The following is a 21,620-nucleotide window of genomic DNA, read 5'->3' as shown; positions in this document are numbered from 1 at the left end:
TATCTTTTTTTTTTTTATATACATTCTAGATTTTCTAATCTGGTTTAAGATATATAATTTTTATTATTATTATTATTATTTTTTAATTTATTTTAAAGGCTAATTCGTGTTCTAATACTTGGGGTAAGACTATCTTGGCCATTATTTATCATCATATTTCCAAATATGCGGATGAATAGATGATTTTTTTTTTTTTTTTTTTTATAATTTACCGGTTTTACAAGAGTTGTCATTTTCGGTTGGATTCTCTCTGATAACTGTGACAGAGATTGGATAATATTATTCTCCATGGAAACGTGCACGTTTTGCTCAGCCTGTCATGGTTAAAAAGCTATCAATTCAGATTGCCGCGTTGGGCATGGCTATCTCTTCGATGCGGACGTAATTATTTTATCCGTACCAATAAACTATCAACCTCTACAAGCTTCCCACTGTCTTGACCCATTCCTTACATGTGTGTTTTTCATCCTCGGTTCATACATGTTCTTAACGTTATATGTTCTTGAATCTGTGATGTCATTGATAGCGATGGATATTAGTGTTTGTGGTACGCGGTAGCCGACAGAGTCCCGGAATCTCTTTAAAGTGACTCCATGCAGCATTTTGTGCCAATGAGAAACTTCAAACAGCTTAAAAGATTCTTTTAGCGGATGGTCCTTCCTCTGACCCCCAACCTTTCCACCTCCTGCCTCAGCCCTCCAAACATTCAGCCAAAAAAGAAACAATGTCCCCAATATAAATAGTTGGTATATCTACAAAAAAAACAAAAACATGCATAATAAAACAAAAATATTAAATTAGAAACTTGATGGTAGATCTGCCAAAGTAGTCCAAATGGGGTAGAATAATACCTTTGAGATCTTGCAAGGGACCTCTCTTCAGATGGTTGCTGCAGACGGTTTGTGGTGTTACAGGAAAGCTGCAAGAGGGGAAGGAGAGCGGCGATTATATGTTTATTATGAATATTATGTGATTATCAAAAATATCAAATGGTTTTATTAAAATAATCATTTTACGTATCGCTCTTCACCCGCTGGAGTATTTCTAAGTGCCCTTCTGTTTGGTTAATCGTATACTCGATAATAAAGATTCGACGCTGCTGATACAGGGTAGAGATGTTGAAATATTTCATTTTTTTTTGTACGATTTACTGTAATTCTGCATACAATAACCAATTGTACGCGTTTAAGAGCGCGCGCCTATCAATCACAAAGACCGGCGAAGGAAAACGCGCGCACAATGCTCCGCATTATTCCGAAATAATTTCAATATTTTTGTAGTAAGCCGGCCAAGAACATGTGTCACCCAACGAGTGCTTAACAGATGGCAGATTGTGGCCCTTCCGTACTGACCCCAAATCCCGGAGGAAGAGGGTGGCTTCCCAGAGTAACACATTTTGGTTAAAAAAAATATAAAAAAAATAAACTAAAAAAAAAAGTTAACCATTAAAGGTTCCGCTTAGACAAAATGAATTGCACTCTCTAGTATGTAAAGAAAACGAAACCTGAGCAGATCGATCGTTTTATTCTTTCCTCTGAAGGTTTAATCCCATAACGACGCAGGAACATTTTACGAAGCGTTTTCCGTTTCTATGGCAACAACCCATGAGTGCTTGCTCTTGTGTCACGTGACAATTGTAGTGTTCCCGACAAAAAAAATGAATGAGGCAGAATTTTACATAATTAAAGAATTAAATATGGGAAAAGTGCTTTTGTATTAGCACAACAGTAACAACAGGTTTAACGTGTGGAACTTTGGTACCTAAATCTTCAAAATATATCAAAATTAAATAAGTGAATTAATTAAAAATACTTAAAGAACAGATATTGAGTCCTCCAACTGCCCTGCGGACCTTCAATGTTCTTTTAAGAAGGCGATGAATCGAGTTAGAAAACAAATGCAAACTTTATGGAGCGTTGGAAGAGCGATATCTAGTAGTGTATTTTCAGAATTTGTATTATATTTAAGACATTAGTATTTTGGTTTATATATTTGGGTTCCCAGAGCTCTCCCTCGTTTCAGCGTTAGATAGCATTAAATGGAGTGGGAGGTGAATCGGATCGGCCAAGCACCGCTCCTCGGCCGTGGAGAACGAGGGGACTGACCCATAGACCCTGGGAGGCAGCCCTTTTACTCGCAGACTCCAGGTCATCCCAGGTATCACTGAGTCTTTGGCACCCGAGTTGGACCTGAACATAAAAAAATATTGTTTCTACTCATTTTGCTGGTCACATTAGATCAAATTATAATCCCATCAAAATGCATTTGTCTTGTTGTACAGGTTACAATATTTTGTATTAGCACCAATCTTTTTTTCTAACCTATCTTCAGTCTAATGATTCCTTCTTTAACCCTTTCCTTTATTTTCTACATATATATATATATATATATATATATGTTTTATCATCCTTTTTTGGTTACTTTCATAATACATGTTACCTCCTTAAGCCCAGCATTCTATTTACAAATGCTATTTTTTTTTTATACATTCTTTTTTAATACATTCGCTACTTCTGCCGGGCACCACGGTGGTTAACATAATATTCTGTTGCCTTTAGTGAAACACCTTTCATATAATTGCGTTTATCCTGGACTCCATCTACCTGCGACCAGGCCATCAAGTTCTTGGTGCCAGTTATAAGTGATATTTGGAAAGTCAGTGAATAAGAACAGAAAGCAGGTTGTGGATACCAGAATTTATAGTCTGATATCGCAAAAGATTTTCTTTGGCATCTGCAATAGATAAAGCCGGTACGCACGTGTATCTGAACACAGTAAGCAGATGTTTTGTCAGCGTGCCCTATCACTTAGACAAAAATCAATTTCACGTTAGAAGAAGAGCTCAAGTTCACCGAAATTAGACAAATATGATGAAAGAATCCAACAGGCAAAATTTCAATAAATAGGGAAAAAGGCACAAAAAAAACAAACAAATAGCACTGAGAATTTCAACAAAACTTACAAATTACAGATTTGGCCCTAGAAGAATATGTCTCCAGGAGTCTCCAGGAGAGTAAATCGGAAATCTGGATGCAAGTTTCAGTGAATCATTTTTCCAACCAACAAGGCAGGCCCAATCTATCATTTACATTTAAATAAATCTGTAGATTATCGTGTTAAACGAAACATGCACCATATATTAATCTCATTCATTTTTGGTGCATCTTGTTTCATTGTTGTCCATTGCGAGTGCACATGAGTTTATATATTATGAGTTGAGTGACAAATCGCATGCCCTCACCAGCAACTTACAAAAGTAACCAAGTAAAACCAGCTTCAGTTGAAGAGAAAATAAAGGACATATCGTCCTAGAAGTAAATAAAGAAAATATTCCTTGTCCCCCTCTTAAATTATAGCCTGCCTATACCAAACTACTGTCACTCAAATCCTGCTTCCAGCGGGATAAAGTGAGTTAATACTAAAAAAACAAAAACATACAGCTTATCCCATCCCTGCCCCCATCATGTGCCCAGTGGGATAGGGATAGGTAAAGAAAAAAATGAAAAATTCCATTCAGGGACATAGAACACACTTACACCCCCATCCCTTGCTTGTTGGCTTAGGTAAAATTAAAGAATAAACCATTTAGAGAGGTCAAGGGCAAAATGTAAAATTACCTCTTTCCTTCCCTCTATCCCTGTCCCGTGGGATGGAGGGGATTAAGTCCAGCAAAATACATATTCATATCAATTAAAAGTTACCCTAACTACTTTGTTCTCAGAATATTGTATCAATAACTCCCAACAACATTTTAACAGGCTTTTTAATAAGAACAAAATCCGGAATGGTATCTTTACAATTATTTGTTACATCTATACACATACAGTACATTACTTTAAGAATCAGCATGCATTGTTTTCGGTCATTCTTTTGCTTGTCTGACAGGTAGATCACCGAGCCCATTTTCTTTCCTCTGAGTTTTTGCTAGACCCTTTCTAATCTGGTTTCTGCCCCTCAACACTCTACTGAGATAACCCTGGCCAGAATGACTAAAGTTCTCCTCACTGCTAAAACGAAAGGTCAATTATCCATACTTATCCTCTTGGACCTCTCTGAAGACTTTGACACTGCTAATCTCCACCTTCTCCCGATCTCATGGCATCTGTGACACATTGCTCTCCAAGGCTTAAATCCCACCTCTCTGACCATACCTTCAATGCACGGACGTCCAACCTGCGGCCCTCCAGCTGCTGCAGGACTACATCTCCCATATTCCTCAGCCAGCCCCTTAGGTGAAAGAGCATTATGGGAGATGTAGTCCTGCAGCAGCTGGAGGGCCGCAGGTTGGACGCCCCTGCTTCAATGCCTTTTATGGCACTTTTTCCTCCGTTGCTTCCGCTCTCCGCCGAACTCTTTATTTTTTCACTGTCTCCCTGATCCTCAATTTCCATTATCTCCATGCCTGTTGAGAATTCCACAATCTACCCAACAGCCCAAGTTCCTTGCCTTAATGTTACACCACTCACTTAGCTACCCCTTACATCCATTCGCTCACCAAAAACCCACCTGTTGAGACAAGCTTACAGCCTATCATACTAATACTTTCGACCTACATCCTAAACAAACCATCCATCCTCCGCCATCGAGATCTCCGGCCCCTGACTTCCCCACATCCCCCTCGCTACAATGAAACCCTCCTCACCCAAGCATCCCCTCTCCTTCTGTCTCATTCCCTCCTAATAGATTGTAAGCTCCCAGGACCAAGGCCTTCTTCTCGTTCTGTACCAGCTTGTGTTAATGTTAGTGTCAATTTTGTATATTGTCATTTTTAATCTTATTGTTAATTTTCACTCTCCCCTATTCTAATATCGCTATGGCTTTAGCCATATAAACCATGTTTATTGTAATGTAGATAATTAGTCAGGCGTATTCGGTGGACAATATCTTAATAGGAATGTAGAATTGTAAAAGTAAAGTCATATATTAGCTAGTAAGGTGCTAAGTCCTTAACACAATATTTTCTCGGGTTTATTATGTAACATATAAACATTTAGTGCTGGTTTAAGCGTCAAACATTCAATTCCAATTTTTAACTATGTAGTTAAGAGGTGCAAACATTCGGGCTACACTGCGATTTCTTTATAAGGAACACAGTTGCCTAGTTTTCGAATACACAATAAAAGTAATAAAAAGTTTTAGGTTCTGGCCGGCGGTAAGGCTGAGTCTGTTGGAGCTTTGACTGGTTGCACAGGAAATTAAAGTGTTCCACAGATCTTTGTAGTATCATGTAGCAGTAACACGGACCTTGCCAGTCCTGTGACCTTCCCAAAGTCCCACCTACCTCTTTGGCACCAGAAAAGGTTTCAAAATATTCCACACATGCACAAACCCCCTCGGTGACTTGCAATAATTTATAGTATCCGCAGAATGAAAGGTCAGAGCTTTGCCAACGAAGACCTGCCCGAAACAGGTGGAAATAATTTGTATTAAAATGTTAAAACCAGATGGGACTGTGAAGGTTACAGTTCTCTCTGAGGGACCCTGACATAACATGATCCTACTTCTACAAAGGTTGTGACCACAAAAAAAATCGGTGGCTGACAGGTAAATGCCTGGTGGGCTGCCGCCCCAACGTTGCTCCATAGGCACCCAATCTGCAGTGGTCATCTACGCCCAGCTGCATACTACGTCGGCCATACTTACATTATTAGGAGGCCACTGGCCTTAAAGTGACAAGGCCTCCTCATCATCCCTAGTCCAGCCTTGGTCAGATCTAACGTATTTTAGGAGAGATTCACAATTGTTTGGCATGCAACAAAAAAAAGACCGTCACCGGTCAAAGGAAGGAAAGAGAACTTGAAAAAAAGCAAACCTTTTACATATGTTTTTGACGTCAGTTAATATGTATATTATTTTAAGTGGACTGGGGGCAAAGGTATATGCCAGGCCACTTTATCATGAAAAAAAGTTTAGGAAATTTTAGACAAATCAACTCGAAATATTGCACAGAATACATGATAGGTCCATTGAAGGCACCAACGTTGTTGTCTTGTTTTACCTCGAAGGCTTACATAAAATAAACCACATTTAAATTCAAATTCAGCTGGAATAATATAACCAAGACAGTATCCAATCTGCGTACTCGTTCTTTTTGTTGGAACAGAGCATCTGTAGTTTTGAGGTTGAGTTACAAGAATTATTCCAGTCGCCTCGGTAAATCCGAAAGTGTTTTTGACATAGCCTTGACTTTTTTGCTTCAAACTACAGTTCATATTTGGGACCTCCCGGAAAATTCGGATGCTTCTAATATACTACGGTACGACCTAATAACACAGACAAGTATTAAAATTAAAATCTCATGTGTCAGATGCTCAATACCCCCCCCTCCCCGGTATTTACGGAGCAGAAAAGTTTATTAAAAAAAATTTTGTTTCTGCCAATATTTACAGCCAAGACCCCTCTGAATCAAAGATGCATTTCCACGTTACATATTTTATTTTCCTCCAAAATACAGATTCTGATTTATGAAACTGTGAGGGATAGGCTGTCAGAAAAAAATAAAATAAAAAAACATAACTTTTACAAATTTGCATAGATGTTGTTATATTTATTTTTCAATTGACAGTGTGGATTGGATCTACCATGGATGAAATACTTTCAGAGGAAAACCAGACCTTAATCTCAATCTTAAACTGTCTGGGCACAAATAACCTAAGGCAAGAAAAGTAACATGGGAGCCTCATCTCAGATCGTGAAGTGACAGTGCTGTTATAGCCTGCCCTATACGAAGATACCTAGACAAGAGGAACACCACCCTATTTATGCTCACTTGTGCCATTACAAAGGAGACATCTATATTACCATATCTGATTGATGCCACCCATCAGCACAGTCCAGACCTGAAAAAGCACAGCAAGCCTCCCCTGCACAAAGATTTTGTTTTTCTGGCGAGGGGGGTTTTCTGACTGCAGGGGCCAAGCCATATCTTGACAAAAACCCAAGTGCTGCCAATGCTCCTTGAACTGCAAGGATCCAGCCAAAACCGCACCAGAAGGCCAGCTCACGGCAGTCTCCTTCAAACAGTACTGGTTGATATGCCTCCAGATGCAGTGAGCCATGGACCCACATCTGAGCATACCCTAAATAACCTAAGGTGAGAAAAACAACATAGGAGCCTCACCTCCGACCAAGTGCTGATATAGCCTGCCCTATAGGAAGATACCTACTCAGGAGGAATATCACCATATTTTTGCTCACTTGGACCATTACAGAGAAGACATCTCAATTAGCATATCAGACTGGTTCCATACATCAGGGCAGTCCAGGCATGAAATGCAAACATACCTTTCATTTTTCAAGGCGAGAAAACCAACATGGGCGCCACATCTGACCAAGAACAGACAGTGCTGAAATATTGCCCTATTGGAATATCCCAACTCTGGGTGGGCATCACATTTTCTTTGTTCGCTTGCACAATTACAGAAAAAAAAAATAAAAAAATCTCTGGATTAGCATATCAAACTAGTCCCACCCATCAGGGCAGTCTAGATGCAAAATTCACCACAAACCACCCCAACTTAAAGAATATAGCTGCCACAGACAAATATTTCAGCCTTTCATAGGCCTTGATGGTATGATATGGCTGATATCTGTTTAGATGCAGTGAGCCAGGAACTGTTAATCTGGCCATACTCTAAATTAAGGCGACAAAAAATCATGCAAGCCTAATATGAAGACACTTTCTGTAGTGCGATATCACTATCACAGAGAAGACTCCTCCATTAGCATGGCAAGCCCCCCTTGCATAAGGCAGACAGCAATCACAGATATAAATTTCAGCCTAGCATCGCTTTGTCAGTGTGATACATCTGATAACCTTCTTGCTGCAGCGGGCCAGGGACTGTTAATCTAGGTGCACTTTAAGGCGAGAAAAGCAAATTATATAACCTGCCCTATATGAAGATACTTTCTCAGAAGGGGCATCGCCATTTTTTTGCTCACTAGCATCATTATACAGAAGACCTTACATTAGCATATCAGCCTGGTCCAACCATCAGGGCAGTCCAGATACAAAATGCATGGGAAAACTACCCCTGTACAAGGATGCAGAAACCACAGATGTCCATTTCAGCCTTTCATAAGCCTTGACAGTACCGTATGGCTGATATCCCTCTAGACCTCAGTGTGATACGGCAGATATCTCTCTAGGTGCAGTAAACCAGGGACCTACTCCTAGGTAATCCCTGAATAACCTAAAGTGAAAACAACATCATAAGAGCTTCATCTCAAGCCAAGAATGAGCAGTGGTGAAACAGCCTGTCCTATAGTAAGATTTCTACTCAGGAGAAGCATCTCCATCGCCTTGCCAACTTGCACCATCACAGAGAAGGCATCACCAATTGCATATAAGACTAGTTCCACCCACCAGGGCAGCACAGAGTATGAACACTAACCTGCATGAAGAAACGTCAGCCACAAATGTATGTTTCAGACATGCGTAGGCCTTGTCAGTACATTATAACTGATAACCTTCCATACCCACTGAGCCAGGGACCCACATGTGGGCATACCCTTAATAACCTAAAGCGAGAAAAACAACATGGGTGCATCACTACTAGGGAGAAACAGCACGCTTTTTTTTTGGTTTTTGCTCACTTTCCCCGTTACTGAGGAACCTCTTCATTAGCATCAGACTGGCCCCACCCAGCAGGGCAGTCAAGATTTGAAATGCATGGCAAGGCTCTTCCACACTATGAACGCAGTAAAACCTCAAACCAAGAACAGCCAGCACTGAAGTAGCCTGCCCTCTAGTGAGATATAGACTCTGGAAGAGCATCTCCATTCGTTTGTCAACTTACACCATTACATCTCCGATAGAATTTACCAATTGCAGCAATTCACACTCAAAATGCATGGCAAGCCTCCCTGCACAAGAAAAACAGCAGCAAATATATGGCTATGTAGACTAATGGTTAAGGAGCTAAACCCATAAGGTCCTGGGTTCAATTCCCTTGTTGTTACAGGGTCACCGTACCCAAGGCTGGGTACCCCTGTTTGAGGTCTGAGGAATCACCAGTCAGTCCCTCATACGGATCGCACTCAGCTATCCACGGATCATCCAGACCACCATTCGCAGTAAACCAAGAAGACTTCTCTTTATTACAAACACACAGAATTTATATACAATCTCAATGCAATGTGTACCGAACCCAACCCCCAATCCCATCAGCCACATCCCATCACAAATCCCATCAGTATACAGGGGATGTATCAGGTGAGGGGATTACAGAATACAATGGGTTCCCCCACCTGTGTTATCCCCCCTGTAGTGCGGGTGCCGTCTGGGCAGACAGGGCTGTGTTGGCTGATTAAGAGCCCCAGCCAGATTATAGGATCGTCTCTTTGAAGGCTGGGGCTGAATCCACATCAGTCTCTGGGCCGGTTACACAATAAACACAATATAATATATTACCGGGTCACGGTATACGGAACCGGACACAAAAGTGCTCCGTGACCCGGCTAAACTTCATATGACACATGAGCCAGCTAGCCTGGCCCTGTCACACTTGTGTTCTCAGCAAACATACATTTCAGATTCTTATAAAGCTTATCAGAATATTACGGCTAACAATCTTCTAGATACAGGGAGACAAGGACCCATGTCCTCTAATGAGGGTTAGAGTAAAGGGGGCCAAGGAGAATGGGGCTAGTCTTCAGCCTCTAGACTGTCCTTGAGAGAGTAGTCTCTCAGCAGGCTGTGGATAAGCCTGCGGCAGTCACGGACTGTGACCTGCTCCCTCCTCAGCACCTGGCAAACCATAGAGGGTCCTTTACACAGCACATGAGACACCAAGCATCTTCAATGGTGCTCTCGGTGTGTGTTCCTGGAAAAAGCCCGTAAAGTACAGAGTGGTAAGGCTTTCTGTCGATAAAGTCCTTGAGATCCAGCTCCAAGGCCCTGAATAAAGCCTGTGCAAACAAGCACTGCCAGAACAAGTGAAGGAAAGTCACCTCCTCCACAATGCACTGCGGACAGTGTCTATATCCGCACAGACCTCCAGAATGCATAAATGTCCTTGGGGGGAGGCCGCAAATGTGTGTCTCAACCACTTGCATCCATTGATGATACTACCAATAACCCTTGAAATGCAGTGAGCCAGGGACAGCTAATCTGGGTATACCCTAACTATAACCTAAGGTGAGAAAAACAACATGGGAGCCTCACCTCCGACCAAGAGTGGACAGTGCTGAAATAGCCTGCCCTGTAGGAATATACCTACTTGGGAGGGTCATCAGAGAGGAGACCTCAGCATTAGCATATCAGACTGATCCCAACCCATCAGGGCTGGCCAAACCCTCTCAAAGAATACAGCAACCACAGATGTACATTTGAGCCTCTCCTAGGCCTTATCAGTGTGATATGGCTGATATCCCTCTAGATGCAGTGAGCCAGGGATCCATCTCTGAGTATATCATAATTAACCTAACGCAAGAAAAACAACACAGTACTGAAATAGACCGTCCCATAGGAGGATATCCAGCCAGGAAGAACATCACCATTTGCATGTCAGACTGATCCCACCCATTAGAGCAGCCCAGACATAAAACGCATGGGAATATACCAATCACAGGCATATATTTCAGCCTCTCATAGCCCTTGTTGGTATGATATGGCTGATAACCCTCTAAGTACAGTGGGATAACCTAAAGTGAGAGAAACAACATGGGCTCCTCATCTTAAACAGAGGACAGCTAGTGCTGAAATAGCCTGCTTCGTATGAAGATGCCTACTTGGGAGGAGCACCACCCTTTCATTTTTTGGGGTTACTTACACCATAGACTGGTCCACCCATCACGATAGCACAGACCCCAAACGAAAGTGCCTTCCCTACACGAGGAATACAGCAACTGCAAACATACATTTCAGCCCTAGACCTACATTTCATTTTTTTTGTTAGGATCCCTGAAGGGATCTGCCAAGTCTTCCTTCTTTGCCAAGGTCTGCAGGAGGGCTGGATCTTCTTGGTCCCCCGTTGAAGAGTAGGACCACTGTAAGGAAGAGGTAGGGAGCCATAAGGCATGAACTACCTCTCCCAACAAAGAACTGGAATCCAGCATCACCGTGGTACAGTGCTCACACATCCAAACAAACCGGGTCCAATAAAATCATTGCTAGTGTTCTAGCCGTGTTCAGATAAAACCGTGAAATCAGAAGAAGTCATGAATTCTCACACGTTAATTTATTGTTAGACATGCTCTTTAAAAGAGTGCAAATAGTACAATAAATAAAAAAAGTGTCCAGCCATATCCCTGTGGCCAGATTGAAAAAAAATATTTAGCACACACAGACCCATAAGGGTCAACAAATGAAAAAAAGGTGTTCTGTAGCAGGCCATTGGTGATCTTCCTGCATGCACTTCAAGAACAATAGCGAAAGGTTGCAAACACAACCCAGGCCCACTCTAGGGGCTATAATAAGACACCTTGGGCTCCAGGCCACCTCAGGCCTGAAGGTCAAGTTCAGGCCTGAAGATCAAGTTGTGTATCTACTCAGAAGACACAGCACTCTTTTTTCAATCTTGCACTATTAGAGAGAAGATCTCTACATTAGCATTTCAGACTGGTTCCACCCATTAGGGAAGTCCAGACCCAAATGAAACGGCCAACTTCTTCCGCATGAGGAATATAGTAACCATAAACACACATTTCGGATGATCATAGGCTTTGTCAATGGGGTACAGCTGACATCACTTTAAGTGCACTGAGCCAGGGACCCATGACTAGGCATACCCTAAATAACCTAAGGCAAGAAAAGTAACATGGGAGCCTCATCTCAGGCCGAGAAGAGACAGTGCTGATACAGCCTGCCCTATAGGAAGATGGGAAGGACACCACCATTTTTTTCTCTCGCTTGCATCCTTACAGAGGAGATCTTACCATTAGCATATCAGACTGGTCGTTCCCATCAGGGTGGTCCAGACCTAAAATGCGTGGCAAGCCTCCTCTACACAAGGAATACAGCGACCCCAGATGTACGTTTGACCCTCTCATATCCCTCTTAATAAAAAATAATAATAATAATAATAATAAAACCAACCTTTCTTCATCGCTACATTTCACTTTTACATTTTTCCAAGTTTTCCCCAAAAGAGTTCTCTGCTAACACAAAAAAAAAAAAAAAACACGTTCAAAGCCTTCAACAACAGCGTTGACAACATCATCAACACGAGATCGTGGGCTTTTATAAGTAGTAGAGATGATAAGATCGGTTGCGTCTATCCATCCTGAAAAGAATTCGCTCATGAGAGGGAAAACATTGTGTTTAGTCTGTGTTTAGAAGAGTCGTCAGGGACACGAGCTCATAGTCGTGTATAAAGAAACCTTTACACCACTCCTGGCCTCTTGCATTCCTTGTGAGTATATAGCCAGAAGGAAATGACATCATTTCATATATTTGTAACACGAATCTAATTACAATATTTGCTAAACTGATTTTATTTGGAGTATAGAAACGTGGCATCGGATCTCAGGGTGAGGTCACATTTATTCCACCTTTCTTAGGCATGTTATCAAGATGAAGCCGAGATAACGATATCAGATATTTACTGTTTTGACAGGCGAAAAAACATGTTCTCTAAAATGGATTCATTTCATTTTCCATAACGCTTCTAAGCTTTTGGCAATATAACAATAAGAAGAATGTTAATGTAGCATTGACCCAAAAGTTCTTCAGGGAATCCAAACGTTTTGAAGTTCTTCCTAGCCTACCTTGATAATCAAACTTTCTTCTTAACCAAACTGGTATCAAAATAAAGAGAAAATGACAAATTAAACCCCTTGATGGAATGTTCCTTCACTTAAACGACCCGAAGGAAGCTTTGCTTGGAACCAAGAAGGAAACATCAAGTCAAACAAATGGACTTATGGACTTTCCACTAGATGTTGGCCATTCTTGGTGGGAGATGTGGTCTACAAAATCCTTTTTAAAACTGAGAACCCATCCTAGACTCCAGGACCTTTCAATGTCATTCCTTGGGATCTGATGACGTGGTATCATTTTGTAAGCAAATACAAAGTCAGACGAGGGGGCACACAATATAATCGTCATTTTAGATTGTTTGGACAGAATGGTTTAAGGCTTTTTATGTGTTTTACATATAAAATAATTATCTGGAATTTCTAGCGGAACAAAAAATGAGGTTAGTTTCACACAAGTTTTCTACCAAAATCTATGATGCTTATATAGAGCTGTAAAATTTCCATTTTTTAATCAGAATCCCCTCTCCGTACAGACACGGTGTTTATAATGTTCCATTTAGTTATAAAATTCTGCTTATTTTTTGCATTTGGAATGTAGGTAAAACATGTGTAACGCATTTTAAGTTGGACCTGACATCCTGGCTGGCACCTATTATTATTATTATTATTATCTTTTATTTATTAAGCGCCCACAAACTACACGGTGCTGTACAATTTAAGTGGGGCCGCTAACGCGCATAACAAATATACATTAATACATACAGACACATCAGGAGATGAGGACCCTGCCTGTGAGCTGGCATCTAGAACGGTGGGCTTTTGAGGGACCGGCTCGAGAGCTTGCAATCTAAACAAAGCCTACAAGAGATCTTGGCTTGCACACAGTTTAGAGTTAGGGGTTAATATATATATATATATATATATATATATATATATATAGTACTACCCCTGAAGTGGATAGCAGTGTAACTGGTGCTATAATTGGGATATCTATACTGTACCTGTCCTTATACACAGGGACTGGCCCGTAAATAATCCTTCCGCTAATATCTGTACCAGTATGTATGTTGGTTAGCCAGGTGGGGCCAACTGGCCAGAAGGTGCCAGCCCTCCTCTGACTTATTATATTAATATCAAATTATATTAATATCAAATTTATTTTTTGATAACCAAAATAATGGCTATTTTTTTCTAATTGTAATCTTATTAAAAAATGTAACACATTTCTTACTATTTTTATAAACTTTTATCTTTATTTTCTATTTCAGCTTATTTTTAATCAAATCGAGTTTGATTTGTCACGGACTAAGTAATATTTTTTTTAAAACGCAGCTACTTGAACTTTCTGGGAATTATTTTTTTGGTTTTGATACATTTTCCGCCTTAATTTCCAACTGCTAAATGACAGATTTGGATTTAATGTGGATGGGAATACAGAGAGCTGTTTCTGATGGATGGGGCCTTAAATAACCACATCACTTAGCGCAGAAATTCAATATTCAATCGCCGGGAAACAGTTGTCGATTATCAAATATTTTATTAATACAATAACAAGGTGATTTGTTTTCGTGGGAAATGTTCTGTAAATGTTGATGATTCAGAGTAAAAACTGCTTTCTTTAACTAAAGCACAAAAAGGTTATTATACTAAAGGAATTCCCAGCAAGTATTTCTATGGGAAATGATTTATATTCATGTTTTTACTTCCAAAGCATGTATTAAATTTTGGTGCATCGGCAAGTATTGAAAAATTGACGTGGAACCGAGAGCAGAGGTGAGAAGAGCAAATAAAATAAATGATGTTATAGCTAGATAGGTAGATCAGAGGTTTATCTATCTCCGTAGCCACCGTCCAGGGCTCTCCATCCTCCAATGGAAAGTCGGGATATGATGTCATATCCTGTCACAGCCCATGTATTTACCTGTGGGATCGACCTAAGGCAGCGGCCCCAACCACCACCCTTCAAGGTCTGCATCCCAAATAAAATAAAAGGCGATGAGCACCCTTAAGAGATAGATCGTTGTGTATGATGTCATATCCCGCCTCCATAACAAATAGGCCAGTCGCAGAACACCGGTGGGCTTGATCGTCCATTAAGACTGCTTCCCTCCACGACCTGCTGGGAGCTCTGTAAGGTTGGCTACAGGTGGCTCTCCATTTTCTGTGAAAGTGGCTTTGTGAATCGGTGGGACTATTACAAAGGATTACCAGCTCTACAAGTAATCATCACATTTGCGTTTCTGAAGGATTGGACTTTAACTGGTAGTGATCTTCAATGCTCCGCAGGTCTGAATGATGGTGCGATCTGAGAGATTATGTCCAATCTACATCTCTCTCTTCTGATGGTCTCCCATTGAGCTTGGAAACACAAATTTCGTGTTCCCCCATCATTCATAGATAAAAAAAGATGGCAGGATTAAGCTATTCCGTGGGCTTAATGTGAGATGAACTGGAACGCAACCCCCCATGACACCTCTATGAACGTAACACTACAAGAATCTGATTTCCAGCCCACCAAACTTGAAACCTAAAGTTAATCTCATCAACCAAACATCTAAATATTACACTAAAACAATAAGAAAACCCTGTATTTTTGAAAATGATATATATATAGTTAAACATTTTAAATTGAAATAATATATCCTAATATGCAATTGACCTTTTCCAAGTTCAGAACTGGACTTTTAATCTTTGCAACATTTGCAAAAAAACCTGAAATGGGACATGGCTGAAACGAACGCCCAAAATGCCCAGAGCATCATGGCTGAAATATTTTATATATATTTCAGGTGCGCCAGGTTCTTCCGCAGGAGTGAGTGAAAAATGGGAAGTTTCCATGGTAACTCCCATTTACTGTTCAGCCAGCTCTACTCCCCATGCCTGTAGCTTATAAACAGTTTTTTTTTATATAAAGAAGTACATTAAAATAACAAAATCATTAATTTGTACTGATTTGTCTCTTTCAATTGACCAAGGTGTCATTTTTAGGATTCATACATGATTCAACCCATTGCGTAACCCAAAGTTCAGCCAAAACACAGCATTTTAAATAATAAAATTTTACAAAAAAATATAAATTTCTATTCTAAACTTCATATAACAATCTACAAAATATTACATTATATTAATGACATTGTGACGATACTTTTAATATTAATTTTATTATTAATACTAGAACAGTTGTTTTATTAATCTCTTGAAAATTAATATAAATCATTTTAAATTTCATATTAATTGAAAAAGATTAAAATTACTTTATTTTCCTTAAAAAAAAATGAAATGCAAAATATGTATACTAACTAGAAATGAACCTTTTTACTTTAAAATACCCACTTTTTTTCTTTGTAAATAACCTTAGAAGCTATTTAGCCCACCTTGCGAGAATATCATTTGAAAATGACACGCTATTCCTAATAATAAATAATTAAACCCCAAAAAATAATGCATTACTTTACATATAAGGAGCAAAAAAATATCCCAAATTCTTAATTCGGTTGAAAAAAAAAATGTTATTGGTTCTCAATCCAAATATATAAACCGTTTCTCATAGATCTGGGGAATAATTGAATTTTCGGTACATTAAAAAAGTTTACTGAAATCTGTCCACGTAATTTTCCATTAAGGGGAGGTCATGGAATGCAGAACAATGTGTCCTGCCATAAAATCATTATGACATTAAATCACAGAGAGCCATCAAAGCGAGTAACATGATGTTCGACACATTTCTTCTTGACTGCTAGAGTTCAGTCTTCTATACACCTTTTTTGGAGTCGGAACCTAAAATTAGCGGTTATTCTGAAATAATTCCCTGGATTTGTCCAAATTAATAATTGGCATGGCAACCCACCGAAAATGTTCACAGGGAGGCTTCAAAAAATGTACATTTTGAGTGATGGAACAATGTCCGATCTGCTAAACGTTTCTGTAACAGTTCATAATTCTTTGTTAAGAAATGTGTCAACAAGTATCCAACTGAATGGACGATCGTTCAATTTATTGTTCTTTTCTTAAAAAAATAAATATAAAGGTTCAAATGAAGGTCATTTTATATGAAAGATCACATTGACAGAAGTTATTTTTCTAGGACCTATAGGATTATTATTATTATTATTATTATTATTATTATTTTAAGCAATTATTCCATTTCGGGGCATACAAACCTTTATTCGCATTTGTTAAGCGATCATGATTTGAAAAATGCCTTCTGATTGGATGTAAAAACTAACTTTTTAGTTATCTGTGTTCTCATTTATCTTGGTATGGCTCTTTATTTTAAATTAATATATATATTTTTACATATCCAAATTCAAAATAATTTTCTCTGATCGGTGCCTTTTTTTACCTTTAGGATATGAAAAGCGGCCTCATGATATTGGAGTGACCCCCAAAAAAGAATCCCGATTCCCACTCTCTTGTTCCAGTCAGGAGAATACAAATACTTCTTACCAAAACATTATGAATTTCTATTAATTCCATCACATTTAGAAGGATATCATTTGCCCATCTGGCTGGCCATTTCTCCTGCTGTAAAGACTCAAACCTTAATCAGTTGTTGGTCTCGTCTTAGATTCAGGAGCCGTATGTCTATCCCATGCATGTTTAATACCCTCACTGTATTACCCTCTACCACTTCTGCTGGGAGGCTGCTACACTTATCTACCACCCTCTCAGTAAAGCCTGCTTCATAAGTAACTCTTGCAAGAGCAAGGTCGAGTAGTTAGGCTTAATGATGATTTCTGCACATGCTCTGTAGCACTGCATTTGAAATCGATGGAAGTGGCGGCCTGTCTCAGAGCCCGGTTAGTGTACATGGCGTCAGTGGTCTTCTGTTCAGTTGCTAGCGCCGTGTCCTGATTCTCATGAAGGACAGAGAACTTGGTGTTCCTATGCCTTGAGGTCAGTATCTGATACACCTGCTTATTTCTTTACATATTTGAATCACATGGTAAAAATAAAATTCCAAAAACTCAAAAAAGCAACCTCTAACCCGGGGAGGAGTGGTACCTTCTGGCCTGGTGAGCAGGTAAAACCAAGTGGTCCTGTCACCCCCCCCCCCCCTCAGACACACTTACACAAATTTACATACACTTTACAAATTTACTTTACACACATGAACACTTACATACACACATACTTACACTAACACACACTTACACATGCTAACACTTACATTTACACATTCATGCCAGCAGACACTTACACATCCATGCTCACACACACACACTTACACATACACATCCATGCTCACACACACACACACACACACTTACACATACACATCCATGCTCACACACACACACTTACACATACACATCCATGCTTACACACACACACTTACACATACACATCCATGCTCACACACACACTTAAACATACACTCATATACACATACATACAAACCCACTCCCCCCTCATCTCACTCCCTTACCCTCTAACCTAACACTGCCTTTTAATTAGAATTTCCACCCTATTCCAAGGTGAGATTTTGCTTCAATTCCACTACTTTTCAGCTGCTAGAGGCTCTAAACTGGTTAAAGTATAAATACTGAATGCTGCAATGATTGGGAGAAGATATTATACCAGCATACTGTACAAATCAAACAAATTTATTTCATTATAATTTAAACAAATATTATTAGATTTGGAAAGTAAAAAAGGCTCAGTTCTCGGGGTCTCATTTTTGGGGCCTCTACTGAATAATTTGAAACTTCTGTAAAGTATTTCATTCTAATTTATTTTTTGGTAAATACCCTCATTTGACATGTGAGTGCCATATACTTTGTTTGGACAGAAAGTTATATCTTACAGACATCTTCAAGCATTTAAAAATATCATTTTTCTAAACAAAAGCAACCAGCAAAACGATGTCCTTCTTGAATGCTTAGATATTCACAAACCCAGTTTTACAAATATTTTGAGGTTTCCAACCATTTTATATTTAATTTTCTGAATAGATCCCAAGAGAGGTTTGGAGATGAAAACTGAATTTATAGAGACAAATAATGTACTAAACAGGTTACAAAAAACATATTGCTAATATGAAAAAAAAAATTAATAATAATAATATAATTATTAGGACCCAATAATTTTGGGTGCTGAAAATGAACCCTTGCTGGTAACTTTTAACATTTCAAGTCTATAGTTTGTAATTTATCTTCTTTCATAGTTAATATTGTTTTCAACCTCATGTGACACGGCTACTTGATTAGAAATGAAAAAAATTAAAATAAACAAACAACATTTAGACATTATTCACTCTTTAGTAACGAAAATTCTAAAATTGGAACACTGGAGTAACTGGTAATGTGTTAATAAACGTATCTCAAAATGGTAGGATATGCCACATAGTCTCACAGTTTGAGACCTTAAGTTCTAAATGCCCCACTTGTAGGAATAACTCGGCTGCAGCCACTTTAAAGCAAGTAGATTCCACCAATAATTCCACAACCGATGATTTTTTTTTGTGAAAACAGTTTTTCAATATTGTTTTTCATCGCTAGGATCTATTTGCTTTTACTGGATCTTTTAATTCATTGAATTCTTAGAAGGTGAGGCTGGAAAAGTTTGTGATCCCTTTTAGGAGACCAACGGATGTAGAGTAACATAAGCTTTCAAGATCTCAGAGGTTCCATAAATTCCTAGGTTTGAACATCAAGGTCCTTAATTTAACCATAAGAAATAGTTAAATCCAAAGGTTATAGCTCTGTGTCCCAGTAGTGTACTTATATTTGGAGCCACCCTAGGCCCGAAGCTATGGCAGCGCCCCAGTACCCTCCACCTCCATGATTGGCACCTCCGGTACAATAGTAGGCACTGTGGAGGCCGTGCTGAGCCGGTGCTCTACATATAGCATAAATAGGGTGATTGAGGATGTTGAACATCTCTCTTGTAACCGTCCCATTGCATGGCAGGACACTGGGGGTTTGAACACCCGAGGCCGGAGGTATGGTAAACAAAAAACGTATGGGAACATTTTTAGTCGATGAAGTCAACGATCTGGTTATGAGACTTTGTCACCTTCATCATATGGAGGCTGAGGAGACTTTCATCAGAAAATAACATTGGCTTGTGTAATAAAGCCAAACTTATTATTCATCTCCCATTCATATTTTTAGAAAACAAAGTCCATACCTCATTGTCTCTAGTTGTCCGACTGATACGGCTGATGATGTAATCAAACTCTCCAGCCAATAAGACTAATCTTCTCTCCCTGCTCCTGTAACCAGGAACACACCAGTTAAGGTTCCCTTTATTGACCTTGCAGGAGCAACATGTGGCGGTCGGTGACCAGATCAGTTTTCCAAAAAGAAAGCAGCTTGTAAGTTCCTAAGTACACGCTGTTTTCTCAAATTTGTGGAAATTTATCTTTAAATTCTTTACAAGAAGCCATTGCTATTTTAAAGTCTGGTGGCACTTTATGATACCAACCGTTTTCATTCAAGGTTCCTTAACTTGATCTAGTTGTCAAAAAGTCTTACGGCCATTATGCCAGTATATTATATATATATATATATTTTCTTAAAGGGTGCGCAAGAATTGGGTTTTGGGAAAATCTCGCTAAAGCCATGATGACATATTGAAAAGAATTAATCACACGCACATTCGCAAATTCTGCCAACGAGTCACTGGTAATCCACCCAACCATAACACAGGCCCTAATCCAAAAACCTATTTCACGGAAGAACTTCAGGAAATCGTTAAAATCCCCATTCCATTCCGTGTAAATACAGACACTAATGGTTGCGAGGCTTATGGAGACAATTGGAAAGTCCCAAATAAAGAGTGAAGTAAATCACCATGAGGATCTAGCGCCTTCAATCACTCGGGAACTGGTTTAACTGTGTAATGTTTCTGTTGGTAAATGCAGGTAAGGAATCCAGTATGCAGGAAAGGTAGCAACAGGAACGGTTCGGACAGAGTCCAAAGAATAGTTGAGCAAGCCGGGTCAGGAATGGAGAAGGTAACGTAGTCAGGAGTAAGGCAATGGATCAGCAACAGGAGGATCCTCAGACAAGCCGGGTCAGGAGTGGAGAAATCAGAGTAAACAGGAACAAGCCGAGTCAGCAACGAGAGGGTAATCAGACAAGCCGGGTCAGGAGTGGAGATATCAGAGTAGCCAGGAACAAACCAAAACAGGAGTAAACGCAATATGCAGCAGGGAACAGCTCAGCTGGGAACAACAACCGAGCACTGAATGAGTGTCAGTGCTCAGGTTTTAAACTTGCCGCCTCTCCAAGCCCCGCCCCCAGCTGATGACGTGGAGCTGTGCGTGCAGCATGATCTCTACTGAGGCATAGAGAGAGGGAGGGGGCGTGGTATGTGTGCGTGCTCCTCCTCCCTATTCTGGAGGGGCGGCATGGGGAGTAGCAGACCCCGAGTGCCCGCCGGACATGGGCACCGAAGATTGGGCACCGGGGAAGGTAAGTGGCGAGTACCCGCTATCCGCGGGTACTCGGGAGAATGGCTCCGCTGCGGTTCGGGACGAGAACGTCCCGGATCGTGACAGTCTCCCCCCCTAAAGAGAGACCTCCGGGCTCTCAAAGGACCTGGTTTGTGAGGATGAAGGGAATGAAAGTCCTGTACCAATTCATCGGCATGTACTTCCCTGGCATCCTCCCAAGAATTTTCATTCACTTCGTATCCATTCCATTTTATGAGGTACTGGAGACGACCCCTGTATCTTCTGGAGTCCATAATCTGCTCAACCTCATATTCATCAGATTCGTCGACGACGATGGGAGCAGGAGGATCTGGGCGTCTACCTGGAAAAGGATTCTCAATCCATGGTTTCACAAGGGATACGTGGAATACTGGGTGAATCCGCATAGAAGGAGGGAGTGTTAGTTCAACTGCCACGGGAGAGATGATTCGTAGGATTGTGTAGGGACCCACGAACCTGGGTCCTAGTTTTCTGGAGGGAC

The sequence above is a fragment of the Sceloporus occidentalis genome, unplaced genomic scaffold (genome assembly GCF_023333645.1).
Source record: "Sceloporus occidentalis isolate IW3139 unplaced genomic scaffold, rSceOcc1.0.p SCAF_224, whole genome shotgun sequence".
NCBI classification, from domain to species: Eukaryota; Metazoa; Chordata; class Lepidosauria; order Squamata; family Phrynosomatidae; genus Sceloporus; species Sceloporus occidentalis.
The sequence above is the reverse complement of the archived record's forward strand: the minus strand, read 5'-3'. Positions refer to the sequence as shown.